Genomic DNA, 20303 nt, shown 5'->3' with positions numbered 1-20303 from the left:
TCTTTCTTTGGGATGGTTTTGGTCACCATCTACTGTACAATGTTACAAACCTCCATCCACAGTTCTTTGGGCACTCTGTCTATCAGATCTAATCCCTTGAATCTATTCACCACCTGTACTCTATAGTCATAAGAGATTTGATTCAGGTCACACCTGAATGGCCTAGTGGTTTTTCCTACTTTCTTCAATTTAAGCCTGAATTTTGCAATAAGGAATTCATGATATGAGCCACAGTCCACTCCAGGTCTTCTTTTTGCTGACTGTATGAAGCTTCTCCATCTTCAGCTGCAAAGAATATCATCAATCTGATTTCTATATTGACCATTTGGTGATGTCCATGGGTAGAGTCATCTCTTGGGTTGTTGGAAGAGGGTGTTTGCTATGACCACTGTGTTTTCCTGACAATACTGTTAGCCTTTGCCCTCCTTCATTTTATACTCCAAGGCCAAACTTGTCTATTACTCCAGGTATCTCTTGATTTCCTACTTTTGATTTCCAATCACCTATGATGAAAGGACATCTTTTTTTGATGTTAGTTCTAGAAGGTCTTATAGGTCTTTACAGAACTGGTGAACATCAGCTTCTTTGACATTAGAACCTGGCTGGGGTATAGACTTGAATTACTGTGATGTCGAACGATTTGCCTTGGAAATGAACTGAGATCATTCTGTCATTTTTGAGATTGCATTACAGACTCTTTTGTTGACTATGGGGGGTACTCCATTCCTTCTAAAGGATTTTGGCCACAGTAGTAGATATAATGGTCATCCGAATTAAATTCACCCATTCTCATCCATTTTAGTTCACTGACTCCTAAAATGTCGGTGTTCACTCTTGCCATCTCCTGTTTGACCACTTCCAAATTACCTTGATTCATGTACCTAACATTCCAGGTTCCTATGCAATATTGTTCTTTACAGCACTGAACTTAACTTTCACCACCAGATACATCTACAACCGAGCATCATTTCCTCTTTGGCCCAGACTTTTCATTCTTTTTGTACTTATTTCACTCCTTCTTACTAGCATATTGGACACCTACCAACCTGGGGGGGCTCACCTTCTGATGTCATATCTTTTTGCCTTTTCATACTTTTCATGGGGTTCTCGAGGCAAGAATACTGGAGTGGTTTGCCATTTCCTACTTCAGTGGACCACTTTCTATTAGAACTCTCCACCATGACCTGTCTGGGGTGGCCCTGCAACACTAATTCTTCATTGTAGCATGCAAAATTATGCTACTATTAGAAAGCTAACCAGCTTGCACTTGGCAAAGATATAGTAACTTGAAAAAAATTTTAAGGCTATACTTACAATTTTCAGTCAGTGAAAAGAAGAGCATCTCTTGCATCTTCCAGAACCTTGATGTGGGGTTAGAGGTCTGCCCATTGGATTTTCTGAAATTAACACATAAAAAACATCTCCTTAAATAAACTCTTAAGTCCATATAGTCAAAGCTATGATTTTTCAGTAGACATGTAGGGACGTGAGAGCTGACCCGTAAAGAAGGCTGAGTGTCAAAGAATTGATGCTTTTGAACCGTGGTGTTGGAGAAGACTCTTAAGAGTCCCTTGGACTGCAGGGAGATCAAACCAGTCAATCCTAAAGGAAAGTAACCCTGAATGCTCATGAAAAAGACTGATGCTAAATCTGAAGCTGCAATACTTTGGCCACCTGACGCAAAGAGCTGACTCACTGGAAAAGACCGTGATGCTGGGAAAGATTGAGGGCAGGAGGAGAAGGAGGTGACAGAGGATGAGATGGGTTGGATGGTATCATCAACTCAATGGACATGAGTTTGAGCAAACTCCAGGAGACGATGAAGGACAGGGAAGCCAGGCGTGCTGCAGTCCATGGGGTCGTAAAGAGTCAGACGTGACTGAGTGACTGAACAACAAAATCTTCTGACTTCTTATTCTTGGGAGGAAGGACACTGCATCCCAGACATTGTGACAGAATCAGATCACACACACTCACCCTCACACATATGCAAACATATGCATACACTCACACATGCATGCATGCTCACATGTGTACATGTAACTATAAAAAACAGTTGGGTGGTGTTTGCTCACTCTGTGAGTTACGTATCACGATCGATCCCTCCTTTTCCTTCTAAAGTTGCCTAAAGTAGTAGTTTTCCACTTTTTGGAGCTTAAGCAACTATAAGAACTACATTTTCTATCCCATTTTCTAACATAGTATATATATTGCTTTTAACATTCATATAATTAAAACCAAAAAAATGTAAAACATTACATATATGCAATGCACACGAAATTTTTCTATTACATTCCCCTAAAAAATGCTGGTCAAACATCAATTAAATGGGGTCACAGCATTCAGGGTCACAACCACAGATTAAAATACACTGGCTTAATGCAACCAATCTCCTTCCCAAAGATGACTGGACCCTACTAGGCTCATGTATTTTGACTTTAGTGTTTTCAGAGACACTGTATGCTCTTCACTCAATGACATAAATCAAAGCAAGATCCTCCACTCCCACCTCCTAGAGTAATGGAAATAAAAACAAATGTAAACAAGTGGGATCTGATTAAACTTAAAAGCTTTTGCACAGCAAAGGAAACTAAAAACAAGGTGAAAAGACAACCCTCAGAATGGGAGAAAATAATAGCAAATGAAACAACTGACAAAGGATTCATTGCCAAACTATACAAGCAGCTCATACAACTCAATATCAGAAAAGCAAACAACCCAATCAAAAAGTGGGAGAAAGACCTAGACAGACATTTCTCCAAAGAAGACATACAGATGACTAACACACACATGAAAAGATGCTCAACATCACTCATTATTCAGTTCAGTTCATTTCAGTTCAGTCGCTCAGTCATGTCCGACTCTTTGCGACCCCATGAATCGCAGCATGCCAGGCCTCCCTGTCCATCACCAATGCCCGGAGTTCACTCAGACTCACGTCCATCGAATCAGTGATGCCATCCAGCCATCTCATCCTCTGTCGTCCCCTTCTCCTCCTGCCCCCAATCCCTCCCAGCATCAAAGTCTTTTCCAATGAGTTAACTCGTCACATGAGGTGGCCAAAGTACTGGAGTTTCAGCTTTAGCATCATTCCTTCCAAAGAAATCCCAGGGTTGATCTCGTTCAGAATGGACTGGTTGGATCTCCTTGCAAATCAAAACAACAATGAGAGATCAGGCATACCAGTCAGAATGGCCACCATCAAAAAGTCTACAAACAGTAAATGCTGGAAAGGGTGTGGAGAAAAGGGAACCCTCTTGCACTGTTGGTGGGAATGCAAATTGATACAGCCAGTATGGAAGATGGTATGGAGATTACTTAAAGAACTAGGAATAAAACCACCATATGACCCAGCAATCCCACTCCTAGGAATACACACTGAGGAAACCAAAACTGAAAAAGACATGCATCCCATTGTTCACAGCAGCACTATTTACAATAGCTAGAACATGGAAGCAACCTAGATGTCCATTAACAGATGAATGGATAAAGAAGCTGTGGTACACATACACAATGGAATATTATGCAGCCATAAAAAAGGAACACATTTGAGTCAGTTCTAATGAGGTGAATGAACCTAGAGCCTATTATACAGTGAAGGAAGTCAGAAAGATAAAATATAGTATAATAACACACACATACAGAATCTAGAAAGATGGAACTGAAGAATTTACTTGCAGGGCAGCAATGGAGAAACAGACAAAGGAAACAGACTTATGGACATGGGGAGAGGAGGGGAGAGGGTGAGTTGTATGGACAGAGTAACATGGAAACTTATGTCACCATATGTAAAACAGACAGGCAACGGGAATTTGCTGTATATCTCAGGATACTCAAACAGGGGCTCCGTATCAACCTAGAGGGGAGGGAGATGGAGGGAGGCTCAAGAGGGAGGAGACATATGTATACTTATGGCTGATTCATGTTGATGTTTGACAAGAAAACAACAAAATTCTGTAAAGCAATTGTCCTTCAATTAAAAATTAAATTAATTAAAACAAAAAAAGATATAGAAGACATGGTTTGCTCTTGAATAAACAATACAAAGGGACCTCTTGTTACCCAGGAACCATCTGTTTGAAGGGCATAATGAATTCTTGTAGCCGGTTTGCTACCAATCACGCAAAGCAAATGCAGTGATGCAGATCCCATGGGCACCCAGTGCTGCCTCCAATGCTGGTCTCAGCAGATTTCTGCTCTCAGAGCTACAGAGACTCTGACCCTCTCCCCTCCTGTGTAGCCTGGTGGGCGACAGTCCATGGGGTCACAAAGATTTGGACACGACTTAGTGACTAAACAACAACAACCTCCTCCTATGGAAATCTCATGACTTTGGGGTTTCAGGTCATCCCCTCCCTAACTCCCACTGTCTTCACTTCATGCCTCACTCTTGACCCTACAATTCCTATTTCATAACCATTTCTGAACAAGACATGAAAAGTGGACTAGGCCAGGAAAAGGCTAGAAACCCAGGGCCTCTAAGCATCCTCCCCAGTCTCCAACACTTTCTAGAAATGATGCTCTTATTTACTTTAAAAAAAAAAGTATATACCATCCATGACTCAGTCATAAGATAAACATCCCTACAACTGGACTACATCTTACTCAGAGATTCAAAAATTCCCATCCTTGCTGAACCAACCAGAAAGTATAACCCTATGCTCTAAATATTTAAGGGGTTAGGGTGGTTGAGAATTGACCTCTTATGGATGCTTCTTATGGGTGAACTGGACTGCGAAGAGAAAAATATAAATGAGGTCACCTTTCATATTTCTGGCAGGACAGTGATGGCCTGTCTGCCCCGTGCTGAAGAGAGGAGGGGAATCCCAAACCTTAATTGCTTTGGGGTTGTTAGGATATTAACAAGCATGGTAAAAGTGACACACTAAACAAAGATGTGCCCCTAACTGGACTTTTGCAAATTAAAAAAAAAAAAAATCTTTTCAGGAGCATTCGTGCAAAGTAAGAAGCCCAGCCAAGCAGTGGGATTTGTATGTTTTCCATTTCACAATTACTAAGGATTTGTATGACAAGTATTAAAGTTGAATGATGGCTCAGAAAACGTGGCACACTCCCTTCCTTCTGACTTGGCTCCCTAAACCTCTTCTTCACCCCCAGAAAGACTCCCTTTGCCACTGTACATAAAATTAATCTAAAATCTAGGCAGACAACTGAGTGCTTAAGACATGGGGATCTGACATCGGGTACTCTGGACCCCAATGATTCATCTAATACCCTCTCAAGTTACAAAGGAATGATACTAAGTGACTATTGGGATCTTTCTGTAACATGGTACTCACTCTGTGGTTGACATATTGACCATGACATACTACATCGTTAGCTTTCCACTCTAGCTATAAAATTAAAGAGAGAAACCAGGTCACACACAGCCTGAAGCTAGAGAGTGGATTTGCTTTATAAAATGCATATACTGTAGGACCTTGTTTCAGTGTTTTGGGGTCTTCCAAGGAGTCTGAGAATATTTGTGATGTGGGGAGGAGGTATTTCCCAAATTGCTTCCTTCCTTCTTAGCTTCCGACTGTCACACAGGCTAAATTTATACACTCAGCAGCTAAACACTGGTGTCTATTTTATTACATAAACAAGCAAAACCTCACTGCGTCCTTGACGTGCTTTTCTATCAGCCTTAATGAAGGGTTGGGCATTACCTCTTTGGAATTGTATTCAATTTCAGGATTTAGTTCACTTGGCTGTAGTGTTTGGGGATGTAGCTGTAGGCAAGCAATTTGTACAAATCATCACAGAAACACACTTCATTGTGATTTCCACATTTCATGTTTTCCTGCCTCAGGAAAAACATTTTTAGTCTAACCTAGAGATACATAAGAGCAAGACATTAGATTACTGTACTGAACTTTCTTCTCCGCAATATGTGATAGGAATGTTATCCTATGCTCACACGTATTGTGTAAACTGTAGACACAGGACTGTTCATAGCCTGGGAATATCAACCATGTTCAGAATTTAGTCATTTCCTATAGAAATGAAACCTGTATGTGGGTCAAGAATCAACAGTTAGAATCTTACATGGAACAACTGACTAGTTCAAAACTGGGAAAGGAGTATGACAAAGCTGTATACTGTCACCCTATTTATTTAACTTATTTGCAGAGCACACCATGCGAAATATGGGCTGGATGAATCACAAGCTAGAATCAAGATTGCAGGTAGAAATAGCAGCAGCTTCAGATAAACAGATGATACCATTCTAATGGCAGAAAGTGAAGAGGAACTAAAGAGGTAAAAGAGGAGAGTGAAAAAGCTGGTTTAAAACTCAACATTCAAAAAAGTAAAATCATGACATCCGGTCCCATCACTTCAAGGCAAACAGAAGGGGAAGCAGTGACAGATTTTATTTTCCTGGGCTCCAAAATCACTGCTGACAGTGACTGCAGACATGAAAATAAAAGATGCTTGATCCTTAGAAGGAAAGCTGTGACATACCTGTTGTGTTAGTCGCTCAGTTGTGTCTGACTCTTTGTGACCCCACGGACTGTAGCCCACCAGGCTCGTCTATCCATGGGATTCTCCAGGCAAGAATACTGAAGTGGGTTGCCATGCCCTTCTCCAGGAGATCTTCCTGGCCCAGGGATCGAACCCCAGCCTCTTGGGTCTCCTGCACTGGCAGGCGGGTTCCTTACCACTCGCGCCACCACCCATCTAGATAGCATATTATAAAGCAAAGACATCACTTTGCCAACACAGGTCCACATAGTCAAAGTTATGCTTTTTTCCAGTAGTCATGTATGGATTTGAGAGTTAAACTGTAAGGAAGGCTGAGTGCTGAAGAACTGATGCTTTTGAACTGTGGTGTTGGAAAAGTCTCTTGAGAGTCCCTCAGACAGCAAGGAGATCAAGTAAGTCAATTCTAAAGGAAACCAAACCTGAATATTCATTAAAAAGACTGATGCTGAAGCTGAAGCTCCAATATTTTGGCCACATTATGCTAAGAGCCAACTCATTGGAAAAGACCCTGATGCTGGGAAAGATTGAGGGCAAGAGGAGAAGAGGGCAACAGAGGATGAGATGGTTGGATGGCATCGTCGACTCAATGGACATGAGTTTGAGCAAGCTGAGAGATAGTGAAGGACAGGGAAGCCTGAAGTGCTGCAGTATATGGGGTTGCAAAGAGTCAGACATGACTTAGCAACTGAACAACACAGAAATGAATGGTAAAATCTATGACATTCTCAAAATAAGAATATCTACATGAGGATCCCCAAATCACCTAGGAAATGGTGCTTGTTTTAGAACTGACCAGATTATTTCTGATAATACAGGATAAAAACCCAATCCGGGGTGGCAGTGCATAGAGGAAAAACGAGGGAGAAATTGGTTTATCTTTGGGGCTACCAGAACCTGTCACATCATATTTAATTGGAATGAAGAAGAGAGATGGTTTTACATAACATTTGAAAATGTATAACTCCCAAGCAACTGAAACATCTGGGAAGAATTCGACTGGGCAGAAGGCTAGTCAATCCAGTCCAGTCCACAAGATAAACAGCAGCAATAAGCTGAAAATGAAGCATCTTTCCTCCATTCCCTCAGTAGTTCACCCATTATCTACTGAACATTTGGGACTAGGTTAGTCAAGGTCTGATAAGAAGACAGAAACCACACCAATAATTTAAATAGGAAAATATCAATGGAAAGAATTTTTAGCTAGTAAAAAGGGACTGTCTACAAAGAGGGGTAAAGCGACCTCTGAAGATAACTGAACAGCAGATGTAGGGAGCAGTTACAACCCCCAAGATTGAGGAAAGTATTCAAGGAAGGAACAAATAAGCAAGAAGCCCTTCTCTGGAGGACGACATTCAGACTTCATGGGCAAAGGTGTGGCTGTGGCACACAGGGGACAGAAGCTCTCACTAGGGTGCTTCAGGGAGCTTCCCACAGGAGTACTGGCAAAACTCTGCAAGCAACTTACTGGGGTGCCAATGGCACTCGCTGGAGGTTGTGCACCACTAGGTCTTTAGCAGGAAGCTGCCCACTGGCCACTGCCATAGGAGCAAAAAGAAAAGCGCAAGAACCCTAGAAAAAAGCGCCTTTCTCTCACAGCAGCCCTCCAGCGCCCTCTACTGACAAACCTTAAGTGGCATCAGCTGGTGAAGGAGAAAAGATTACAAGGTCCAGCCCCACCATGCAAAGAAAGCGGAGAAGAATGAATATGGAGCAGAGACAATGCCCTGGTAACGAGCATAAACATGACTTAGATACTGTGCTAGACACAGTGTTAGAAGATGAACAAGTATGGTCCTCACCGTTAAAAAGCTTACAACAGCAACGAAGAAAGTCCTTATCTGAAAGCATCAAGCGTTTTGGCTTTGTCCCCCATAAAATGACATCTTTCTAAGCCCTCTAAGCGTCTCTGAAGCTCATCATGTATGTTCAAGGTCCTTTCATTAGACATTGTTAAGTCAGTCGCTAATTTAAGTCAACACAACCAAAACCACTGCAGATGGTGACTGCAGCCAGGAAATCAAAAGACCCTTACTCCTTGGAAGGAAAGTTATGACCAACCTAGACAGCATATTGAAAAGAAGAGACATTACTTTGCCAACAAAGGTCTGTCTAGTCAAGGCTATGATTTTTCCAGTGGTCATGTATGGATGCAAGAGTTGGACTGTGAAGAAAGCTGAGCACCGAAGAATTGATGCTTTTGAACTGTGGTGTTGGAAAAGACTCTGGAGAGTCCCTTGGACTGCAAGGAGATCCAACCAGTCCATTCTAAAGGAGATCAGCCCTGGGTGTTCTTTAGAAGGAATGATGCTAAAACTGAAACTCCAGTACTTTGGCCACCTCATGCGAAGAGTTGACTCATTGGAAAAGACTCGGAGGCTGGGGGGGATTGGGGGCAGGAGGAGAAGGGGACGACAGAGGATGAGATGGCTGGATGGCATCACCGACTCGATGGACGTGAGTCTGAGTGAACTCCGGGAGTTGGTGATGGACAGGGAGGCCTGGCGTGCTGCGATTCATGGGGTCGCAAAGAGTCAGACATGACTGAGCGACTGAACTGAACTGAAACCAATATAATATCCACATACAGAAGAAGGTATTTCTGGGGTCAGACTGGCAGAGTTGGAATCCTGGCTTTTCCATCTACTGACTTGGTAAATTAGTGCAGGTTACTTAATCCTCTATCCTCTGTTTCCTCCCCTGCAAAATGAGGATACAAAGAGTACCAACCTCACAAGTTTGTTGAGAGGATCCAATGAGATGGCGGCATGCAAGAATTTTTGACCCAGTATCTGGCATATGATAAGGACTGAATAAACATTTGCTATTACTTTTATAAGAATATAATTATACATACTATGTAACATGATAGAGCTTAAAATGGTCTTTAGGTTCTCCATTTAGGTTCCCAGTGATTGTTTTCATAAGCCCACATTTGGAGAGAGCTTGCTTCACAGCAATTCATTTGAAAAAGGCAGAAGAATCTCAGTTGCCTCCAAGTTTACTTCTATAAGGCACAGATGATGTTATGTAATTGTCCCATTGTAGTCTGGGCTGGTTAGGCCACATCTGGATTACTGTATCTCATTTTAGATGTTACATATTAAATGAAGTTTTGCAAATGGAGGCTAAAAGATGAATAGCAAGGGGCCAGAAAAACACATACCAAAAAAACAGCAGAAGAAACTAGGTGATTGAGTCAAGAGAAGATTTGACATGAGCTATCATAGACTTCCCTGGTGGCTCAGACGATAAAGTGTCTGCCTACAATGCAGGAGACCCGAGTTCAATCCCTGGGTTGGGAAGATCTCCTGGAAAAGGAAATGGCAACCCACTCCAGTATTCTTGCTTGGAAAATCCCATGGACAGAGAAACCTGGTAGGCTATAGTCCATGGGGTCCCAAAGAGCTGGACACGACTGAGCGACTTCAGTTTCACTTTTCATCATAGCTCTACTCAGATCATTCAAGGTCGTTTTCCTTTTCTTCCTCATAGTCAAAATGAGTACAGGTATTTGGAACTTGCTGAGAAAGTGGTTTGAGGTTCAGTATAAAGCAAAAACTATCTCTAACAACTACAGCCACTCCATGGTTGAAGCAAATCCACAGACAGTGGCTGCCATCTGCCACTCCTGGAGATTTTTGCATGGATTCTAGACAGCCGTCTATGGTTGACTCTGTGAGGCATCCCTCAGGTCTCCCTTCAGAAATGATCCTCCCAGCTGCTGAGAGTATTACCTGCAGATGGGTGGCCTTGGGGAGGAGAGCTGCCTTGCTCAAGAGCATGTCCCTCTGAGGCAGTCTGTGAAGCTACCAGCTTTAGGCAGCTCTGAAGGATCATTTCAGCTTCAGACCTTCTCATAAAGTCAGCTGAGGTCTCTATGCTGAGATAGCCTCAACTTCTCCTGCTCTGTCCTGCTTCCTCTCCTCCCACAGGTGTTCATCCCAAGATCCTAATAAACTTCCGGCATGCTAATTTTCATCACAGAGTCTGTTATCAGGGAAGCTTGTCTGTGACTGTACCTGCCCAGGATGCTAGAAGCACCACTCTGAGCAGGATAACTGCAGAGGTCTCCTACATCCCCGAGACCCTACACAATCTTTCGGCATCCCAAGCTGAATGCTCTAAGTATACAAAGTCCCAACCTGTCTCCACTGTGTGCATCCGTACGGATGATCCTCAAGACAAATCTTGGCCTTCTTTCTAGTCATCTGACCTACGGCTCCCTAATGTGCCTGGGAGGGGCACACATTGAGTCATTAGATTGTTCATCTAGTCATGTACCAGGCTTTCTACAAATATTTATGAAGGCCAAAATACGCACCAGGCCTAGTGCGTACAATGGTGCACAATGAGGCCCTCTTCTGCAGCGCATGTTCTAGTGACAGGAAACATATGAACACACTGTTTCCCAAATTTCTGCTATTTGCATACTGCTTCCAAAATTTCTGCCTATATGCCCATTGCCTGTTCATGGTACTTCTTATTCATATGGCTTATGAAAGGTGGATTCACAGTTTTATCTATTTTAGGCCTAGTGTAACTCACAAAGGGACAAGCTACTATTATATAGATTTTTTTCTAACATCTATTAAACACAGAACTTTAAAGGAAAAAACATGAACACTTGCATATCATTTTCCCCATATAAAAATGCCACACTGTAGGAAACAAGTTACATAAAGGACCATACAGGAGAACATAAAGCTCCGAGTGTGACAGGTGCTTACAAGGGAGAAGTATTCAGTGTCCTCAAAATACACAATGGAGGACTTATCTCACTCATAAATATCTCAGGGACTTCCCTGAGAAAGTGAGCTGCTATGTGCAAGAAGAGTAAGACCTGACTAGGTAAAGAGGTGGAGTGTGGGCTGTGAAGAACATTCCAGACAGGGGCAATAGCATGTGCTAAGGCCCTGTGGCAGATGGGAGCACAATGCCAGTGAAGCTCAAGAGTGGAGAGCATGGGATGGGGAGCATGGCGCAAATTGAGGCCAGCCAGCAAGACAGAGGCCAGTGATGGAAGAGGGAAGTCAGGTGGATACCACTGTCCAGCACAAATAGATAACCGAGTGGGCACGATATTTACATGATCATTCTCTCTCCCTTCCCTTTCCCACACAATTGAATTAAATCACTTCTCTAGACCCTCTGCCAAAGAACACAGATAATCAGTATCAGCATGCATGTCCCTGGCCTGGGTTCAAATTTAGACTGTAAAATGTATTCCAGATTTAAAACTTTGGGGGTTGAGGTTATATTTGTCAAATATTTAGATCTTCCCCTGAGGCTTTTATTCATTCCATCCAGCAGGTGAAGTACAGGAAAAGGATTTTTGTCCCCAACAAATCCTTTTTTAGCTAAAAGGAAAAGCAAGGTTTGCCAGCACAGTCAAGGGTGAGAGATAAAACAAGGAAGCAGTGATTGTGTATTTGAGTCTCATTCATATGGAAAACATGAACTAATTAGCGTCTTGGTGCTGTTGCTTCCAGAGATTCTGAATTTCACGTTTCTGTCCAAGTTTGGGTAGCTATGCTATTAATCAGTCCAAAAACAAATGAAGCAGCTTAAAAAGAATCACACAACCAAAAACCACATCCTTCACAAGATAGAAAAACAGAATGATAACTTGGAAACTCTTCAGGGATGGTGCCAGTCTCAGGGTTGGGGGGAGGTTGGCTGTCTGATGGAGATGTTTTAATTTGGGTATGAAGATAGATAACAAAAACATGTTTTCATGGATCTAACAAGGAAAGTCCGATGGGCCACATTACCCTGCAGTAACTGGCTTCTTAAAGACCTATGATCAAATAGCAACCCCATAGAAAGAAAATAGAAACCAAAGAGAACAGAGAAGAGACAGGATAGATTATTTTCAGTCTCCAGAGTCTGTAAGAACATGACTGATTACAATAACCATTCAGAACTGATCTCCCTCCTTTCTCTAGAAGGCATGGAGACCTGCCCTGCTGACAACCAAGATAGTTCTCGCTGCTATGGAGAGGGGACTGTAGCAGATACTGGAGAAAGAAAAGAGGAGGGGGTCCAGGGAGGAATCTACTGCCTGGCTGGGGAACGTGGTATATAAACAAATCATTAGGCCACATGGGACAGCACTGAAAGAAACGTGTACAGGGGGCCACAGAGGCCCGGGTGGGAGGAAAGGCTCTTCCCAAAGGAGATGGAGAAAGCCTACCAGAGGAGGTGCTGCGGAAGAGATGAGCAGGTGTCTACCAGGTGGCAAAGTGGGAAAGGAAAGCAAGACCATGGAGTGGTCTCACCTCGTCCTTGATCGGGCGGTGGAGAGTCAGCCTGTAACAAGTCACACACAGTCACAGGCAACCCTGAAAAGCCTGCAGGGAGATGCATATACCATCTCTCGGAAGTCTTTGGCAAAGGTTCAGGCAGCTATGTCATAGGAATGTTGCAAACAAGTAAGCACTCTCGTCACACTCCCTGGCGAGGTGCCCCCAGGACAATGTGGGTAACAGCAGAGCCATGCCCCCCTTTCTCCCCCAGGAGCACACGTGCTGGAGCAGACAGGCAGGCGGATCGCCCACGCTATTCATCTTTCTCCTTCTGCCTCTCTGCCCACCCCCAAATCTCTCTCCTGGGCGAGTAAAGTTGATTTCCTCTAAGTAAACTATGCCTGTGTCATGCCACTTTCCTGCCAAATACAGGATATCAGCTTGGTATTACCAAACTCTGCTATTAAGAATGTAACTTCCCTAAGCCTGGGTTTCTACATCCCTAATACAAGGAGAACATAAAAACCTTCTTCATAAAGTTAAAGATTAAAGAACTCATCTGTGTAGGCTACATAGGGCTCTCCTTGGTACAGAGTAGGTGGTTAACAGCTGTGCACTGCAATTATTATTACTCCAATCAGAGAAGACAGCATGTGTTCAGACACAGAAGTGCAAAGGAGAATGGTATGTTTAAAGGATGGTGTACAGCAAGACTAACAAGAGGTAAGGCTGGTAAGGTAGGCTCTAGGGAATTTGTTCAAGTTCTTTATTGCAGGACTAAGTTCAGCCTCCACCTGTGGGCAAGAAGGAAGCATCAGAGTCTTTAAGCAGGTAAGTCATAACTCTACATTTAAACTGAGATAGCTCTCGTATAATATGGAAGAGACGATGGAAAAACAAGCCAGGAAGCTACTATAAGAGCTTGGCCTTGAGATAATGAGAACCAGAATTGACGGTGGTGGTGGTAGTGATGATGATCGACTGTCTTAATATGGGTTCCACCAAGGCTGGGAGCAGATCCCAAGAAGCACAAGTAAGGGAAGGAAAGTAAGAGAGGAATGGGAGGAAGGTCAACAAAGGCGCGTCACTGATCACATCACTGCTGTGGAATAGAGGGTGGGGGTAGGGGGCTCGGTGTCCCTGGGAGCCTCTCAAGGATTATGGAGAAGATACCTCAGAATTGCCCCAATAAAGAAAGTGGGTACTTTTTCTCCTTAAGTGGTTGTGAGCTTACACTAGAGGTATAATCCCAGCATTTCTGGGCTTCTCTGCCTCTCACCTGAGCAAAGTCACATAACAGCCAGGGAAGTTCTCAGGCAGAGAAAAAGAGGGAGGCAGGCCTTCAGGTGAGAAGTCGTCAGCTGGAAAGGGGACTGTCCACCAGGACTGCATGTGAGCTCAGAGGTGGCTGACGGGGTATGCAGCACGGCATGATGATGATAGGAGTTACAGCAGATAAACCTATGAGTGCTTACTATGGGCCAGGTATGGTACTAAGCATTTCATTTAAATGCATTATCACAGTCTTGCCTTACAACCCCGAGACCGTGATAATGCTATTAGTGTCCCCGCTTTATAGATGGGGACACTGAAACACTAAGAGGTTATGTGACATGTTCAGGGTCAAACAGCTAGTAAGATATGAGCTAATGCAGTCTGACTCCAAAGCACACACCTTCAATCTCCACGGTGTACTGCCTAGAGATAATGGCAATGAGCTGGGAAGAGGTGAATTCAAGAATGATTTAAGACAGTGCAGTGCTGTCCAATATGTTAGCCACTAGCCATATAAGGAGAAGGGGACAACAGAGGATGAGATAGTTGGATGGCATAACCAATTTGATAGACATGAATCTGAACGAGCTTCAGGAGTTGGTGATGGACAGGGAAGCCTGGCGTGCTGCAGTCCATGGATTGCAAAGAGTCAGACATGACTGAGCAACTGAACTAAACTGATATGTGGCTACAGAGCACTGGGAAATGTGACCAGTGCAACTGAAGAATTGAAGCTTTAATTTTAATTTAAACAGCCATGCATGGCTAATGGCCACTCCACTGAACAATGCAAATTTAAGAGTTGGAACACCGTGCCCTTGAAAAAAGTTAGTATGACTTAGACCTTTACCAACATAGCAGTGTTACAATGCATTATGAAATGCATCACGGTTAGTTACAAAGAGTATTTAAAATTCTGAAATTGATGAATTTTGATTTAAACAATATTTTAAAAAATCAAACTAACACAGGTACATAGTTTTAAAAATCATATAACACTACAAGATGTTAACAAAAAACAGTTGTCCCTCTTCCCATTGTACTCCTGGTTCCTGCTTCCCAGAGGCAAGCACTTTCATCATAGCTCAGTTGGTAAAGTATCTGCCTGCAACGCAGGAGACCCCAGTTTGATTCCTGGGTTAGGAAGATCTGTTGGAGAAGGGATAGGCTACCCACTCCATATTCTTGGGCTTCCCTTGTGGCTCAGCTGGCAAAGAATCCATCTGCAATGTGGGAGACCTGGATTAGATCCCTGGGGTGGGAAGATCCCCTGGAAAAGGTAAAGGCTACCCACTCCAGTATTTTGGCCTGGAGAATTCCATGGAGTCACAAAGAGGTGGACACGACTGAGCGACTTTCACTTTAAATATTTCTGATGCTTTCTTTTTCTAAACAATATGCTGATGCTTCATTTCTTGATTTTTCTTCAATATTAAATAGTATCTATTGCTTTCATTCTGTGGAAGGTAAGGATTTAGCTTTTTTCTCTACCCTCCAGCCAGCTATGTCATAGCCTCCACCCCATCTCAGTGACCTTCCATAGTCACATGGCATCACTGATTAGTGCAAGATTCAATGTTTATACTTGTAAACTACATAACTGTTACAGATAAGCCATGGATGTCTGCTTGTCTTTTCTTATGTATCTGTTTTTCATTTCTTTCATTTTCAACTTTTTCATCACTAATTCAACCCCAAAATTTCTGACAAAGCTCTAAAAAGACTCTCAGTATAATAAACCACATTGTTTATAAATTCAATTTTCATTGAGATGTTATCTCTGGAGCCCATGGGGCAATCACCCTGTGACTTCCTCCATATTTTCCTAGGATCTCTTGTGCCTCTCTTCTGTTTTAGCTATGCAATCCCAGGATTTCATACAATCCTCTGTTTTTAGTTAGCCCCACAACTGCAAAGACACTTACTCCTTGGAAGGAAAGTTATGACCAACCTAGATAGCATATTCAAAAGCAGAGATATTACTTTGCCAACAAAGGACCATCTAGTCAAGGCTATGGTTTTTCCAATAGTCATGTATGGATGTGAAAGCTGGACTGTGAAGAAAGCTGAGCACCGAAGAATTGATGCTTTTGAACTGTGGTGTTGGAGAAGACTCTTGAGAGTCCCCTGGACTGCAAGGAGATCCAACCAGTCCATTCTGAAGGAGATCAGCCCTGGGTGTTCATTGGAAGGACTGATGCTGAAGCTGAAACGCCAATACTTTGGCCACCTCATGCGAAGAGTTGACTCATTGGAAAAGACCCTGATGCTGGGAGGGATTGCGGGCAGGAGGAGAAGGGGACAACAGAGGATGAGATGGCTGGATGGCATCACCGACTTGATGGACAAGAGTTTGGGTGAACTCTGGGAGTTGGTGATGGACAGGGAGGCCTGGTGTGCTGCGATTCATGGGGTCGCAAAGAGTCAGACACGACTGAGTGACTGAGTGACTTAACTGAACTGAACTGACTGACAATTGCAAATACTTCCTCCAGCAGCTTTCTTACAACTTGTTAAGCAAAAAGTTACTATAAAAGTCCTTTGTGTCTGAAAATGTCTTCATTGTAATCTTACACTTGATTGTCAGGCTGGCTGAGTAAGAAACCCTAAGAAATTATTCTCACTCAGAAACATGAAGGAACTGTTCCTTTGTCCCCCAAGTGTACAGTGCTTATAGGAAGAGCGTGATGCCATTCTGATTCCTGATCAATTGAATATCACCTCTTTTCATCTCTGGAAGTTTTCAACATTTTCTTTCAAACACCTCCAGTGTTTGAAAGGTTATAATAATGTGCCTTGGTGTGGGATCTTTTTATTCACTGTGCTGTTTATGGTGCGCCATTTTAGTCTAGAAATACATGACTCTTTGTTCTAAGGAACTGTCTGGTAAAACTTCTTAATTTTCTTCTTCCCATTTACTCAGTTCTTTTTCTTTCTGCGCCCCCGCCCTCCACTCCAGCCACAAACACACATTCTCTCTCTCCCTCTCTCACAGTTCTATCTCTTTGGAGACTCCTAATTAATACAGTTTGTTAAACATGAAAATAGCAATATGATTGTGTAGAGAAAAGCCTAACTTTTGTAGATGGCACTAAAGTGACTGTGTGCTCAGTCACTCAGTTTGATTCTTTGTGACCCCGTGGACTATAGCCTACCAGGCCCTCTGTCCATGGGGTTATCCAAACAAGAATACTGGATTGCAATGTCCTTGGAAGAGGATCTTCCCGACCCAGGGATTGAACCCGTGTCTCCTCCATCTTCTGCACTGTCAGGTGGATTCTTTACCACTGAGCCACCTGGAAAGCCTGCATGCTAAAGCATTTAGGGGTAAAATGTTAATGATGTAATATATAATTTACTTCACAATGGTTCAGCAAACACAGACAAATATGGCAAAATGTTAACTAATAAAAATATGCAATGAGTATACAGGTCTTTATTACACTCTTCTCTATACTTTTCTGTTCCACACTTCCCAGAATAGAAAGGCAAATCAAATAAGAAAATGGAATATCAGAGAAGTAAGTAGGAACTGGCAGTGCTAGGGATTCATCTGACCCCTCTGGTAATCGAGTAGGTGAAGTCTTTAAAGCTTCTATAGAGAAGTGGGTACACAACAGACTTGAGTGGGAGGTAGGCAAGAAACTATTATCAAGACTACTGCTCACCAGAAGTCTTGAAGAGCTATATTGTCAGTGAAGAAATGGATCAAGAAAAGTCTATCCACTGGGCTATGGATATGGCTTTCCCTAGCTCTGTATTATGAGACAGAAGAGCTTCCCTCTAAGAATTTATTATCATGAGCCTGTGCTCAAGTAGATTGAGACTCAAATTTTTACTACATGATTGACCTCTGAGAGCCTCTAGCCATAGAAATTAATAAAATAATGGTCCATATACTAGAGTCTCTGGACACCAGGAAAAAACAAACAAAAACCTCTTTGCAGATTCAAACCCTCAAATCAGGATGTAGTATTTCTCCATGTTTAATGCACTCCAGATCATTGGTTCATGATCCCAAAACTACTTATAAAAAGTTCAATGAGAGAGAGACAGTAGACACAACTTGTCAGCAGCACTGCTCAACACCCAAGAACTTCAGATGCTGGAAATACTATTAGATATTAATTGTGTATAGACCATAAAATAAATATAGTTAAAATATTTTTCAAAAAAATTTTTTTTCAAAAGGGACTTATAATGGGGGAAATAAAAAGACTACTATAGACTTTTAGGCAGATTTAATTCAGAAAGGAACCAAATGGGTGGACTATTCCCAGGAATGTAAGAGGACTAAAATGATGAGACCCTCTTACAGATAACAATGATAAAAACACAATTTTAAAGAAGTTTATTGTTTTTGTTTTTTTTAAGAGCAACCATTTCAAGACCCTGGAGAGAGTCTGAAAGGAGGAGGATTTACTCTCCAAAAACTGCCACAGGAAGAGGTAAGAATTGAGAGTTTATGTCTTCCTGGCTGGAGGTAATGCCCAACTCTTACAGCTTTAACTGTAAAAAAAAAAAAAAAAGCAGTGGAAAATCACACCCTTACTAGCCAAGGTGCCAGAGATGAAAGTTCAAGGCTGAAAAAGTAGCTAGAAGTCTAGAGGAAAAACACTGGCAGCAAAAAAAAAAATAAAAAATAAAACACCAACAAAAAACCCCACAGAAGGAGTATACAACTTTGAGTACAAACTCTGCCCAAATCCCAGGCCAAGCACTCAACTATGCATGTGCAGGAGGTGCTAAGCGGCCTGGTGCAAGAGTGGGTAGGAGCCAGAGACAAATCTGCTTCTTAATGACAGTTGTGTGCAGCCCTATCTGTAAGTCTGCTGCCCTTTTTTTAAACTGAGTAAACTTTCCAACTGTGCACAAGAGTCAGAAAGTTGGAACTTATAGGCTTGAAAGATCTGGAACACAGCCCCCAAGTCAGCCAAACAGCTAGATATTAGGACAATTGGAATCCTGAGAAGAAAATCAAAAAAGGATGACCAACATATTATACAGAAACAAGGAAAAAAATCTCAAAGGATCAGGAAAAAAAGTAGCAGTGGGAGGCTATAAGAATAGAGAGTCTAGTTGCTTCATATCAGACGGGTGACAAAGTTTGCAGTTGGAGTCCAGGAAAGTTAACTGCCTACTAGAACCAAATACACACACACACACACACACACACACACACACACACACACACACACACTCAGAAAAATACAACAGAATCCACAGTTGCATAATGTACTATCTGCAAGTTCCAATTTTCAACCAGAAATGAACACTCAAAGAAATATCGAAGTGTGCTCTATATTCAGGGGAAAGGGCAGCCAATAGAAACAGACTCTGAACAGTTCCAGATATTGGATTTAGGAAACACAGACAAGCAGTAATTATAAATATGTTCAAATAACTAAAGGAAACTAGACTATAACATTGAATGAACAGCTAGGAATTCTCAACAGAGAAATGGAAACTAAAACAAAACAAATGGAAATTCTAGAGGTGAAAAGTAAAAAATTGAATTTTTAAAGTTCACTATATGAGTTCAACCACCATTTGGTGGACAGCAGAACAAAGAGATGGTGAACTTGAAGACAGAGCAACAGAAACCCCCAAAGAGCACAAAGAATAAAGATCGGAAAAAAACTGAGAAGCCCAGACACCTAGGAGGACAATGTCCAAATGTTCAATACACATGAAACAGGATTTCCAAAGGACAAGGAGAAAGGAAAGGGGCCAGAAAAACATATATATGAAGAAAGGATTGTTGAAAATGTCTCAAAGGGGAACAAAGAAACTCTTAGGGGTGATGAAAATGTTGTGGTGGTAGTTCCCTGTGTGCACACATTTATCTACATGTACCTAACTATACAATTTAAATGATGTGCTTCACTGTACACATATATTTCAATAAAATTCAAAAATGTAAATGATAAAATAAACTTCTCCCTTCCATTAAAAAAAAATCCTTACAGATGGGCTAAATATTATGGACATATCTGGAGAGAGAATCTGGGTAAACAGAAAAATAAATCTGAAAAAATTAAGCAGAATGTAACATGGTGAGATCAATAAGAGGTCAAGAGACAAGGAAAACAGAATGGAAACAGGGACTGAGGGTATCTGGAGAGATTTTCACTGAGAATTTTCCAGTTTTGATGAAAGATGTGCATCCAAAGATTTAGGACACATATGAAGTCCTATGCAGTATAAAGAAAACTATATCCACATCCAGCTGTGAATATGGAGAATGCCATAGAGTATATCTCAAAAACAGAGGGAGGAAAGAGTCATTACCTATAA

The sequence above is a fragment of the Budorcas taxicolor genome, chromosome 7, assembly GCF_023091745.1.
Source record: "Budorcas taxicolor isolate Tak-1 chromosome 7, Takin1.1, whole genome shotgun sequence".
In the NCBI taxonomy this organism is placed as follows: Eukaryota; Metazoa; Chordata; class Mammalia; order Artiodactyla; family Bovidae; genus Budorcas; species Budorcas taxicolor.
The sequence above is the reverse complement of the archived record's forward strand: the minus strand, read 5'-3'. Positions refer to the sequence as shown.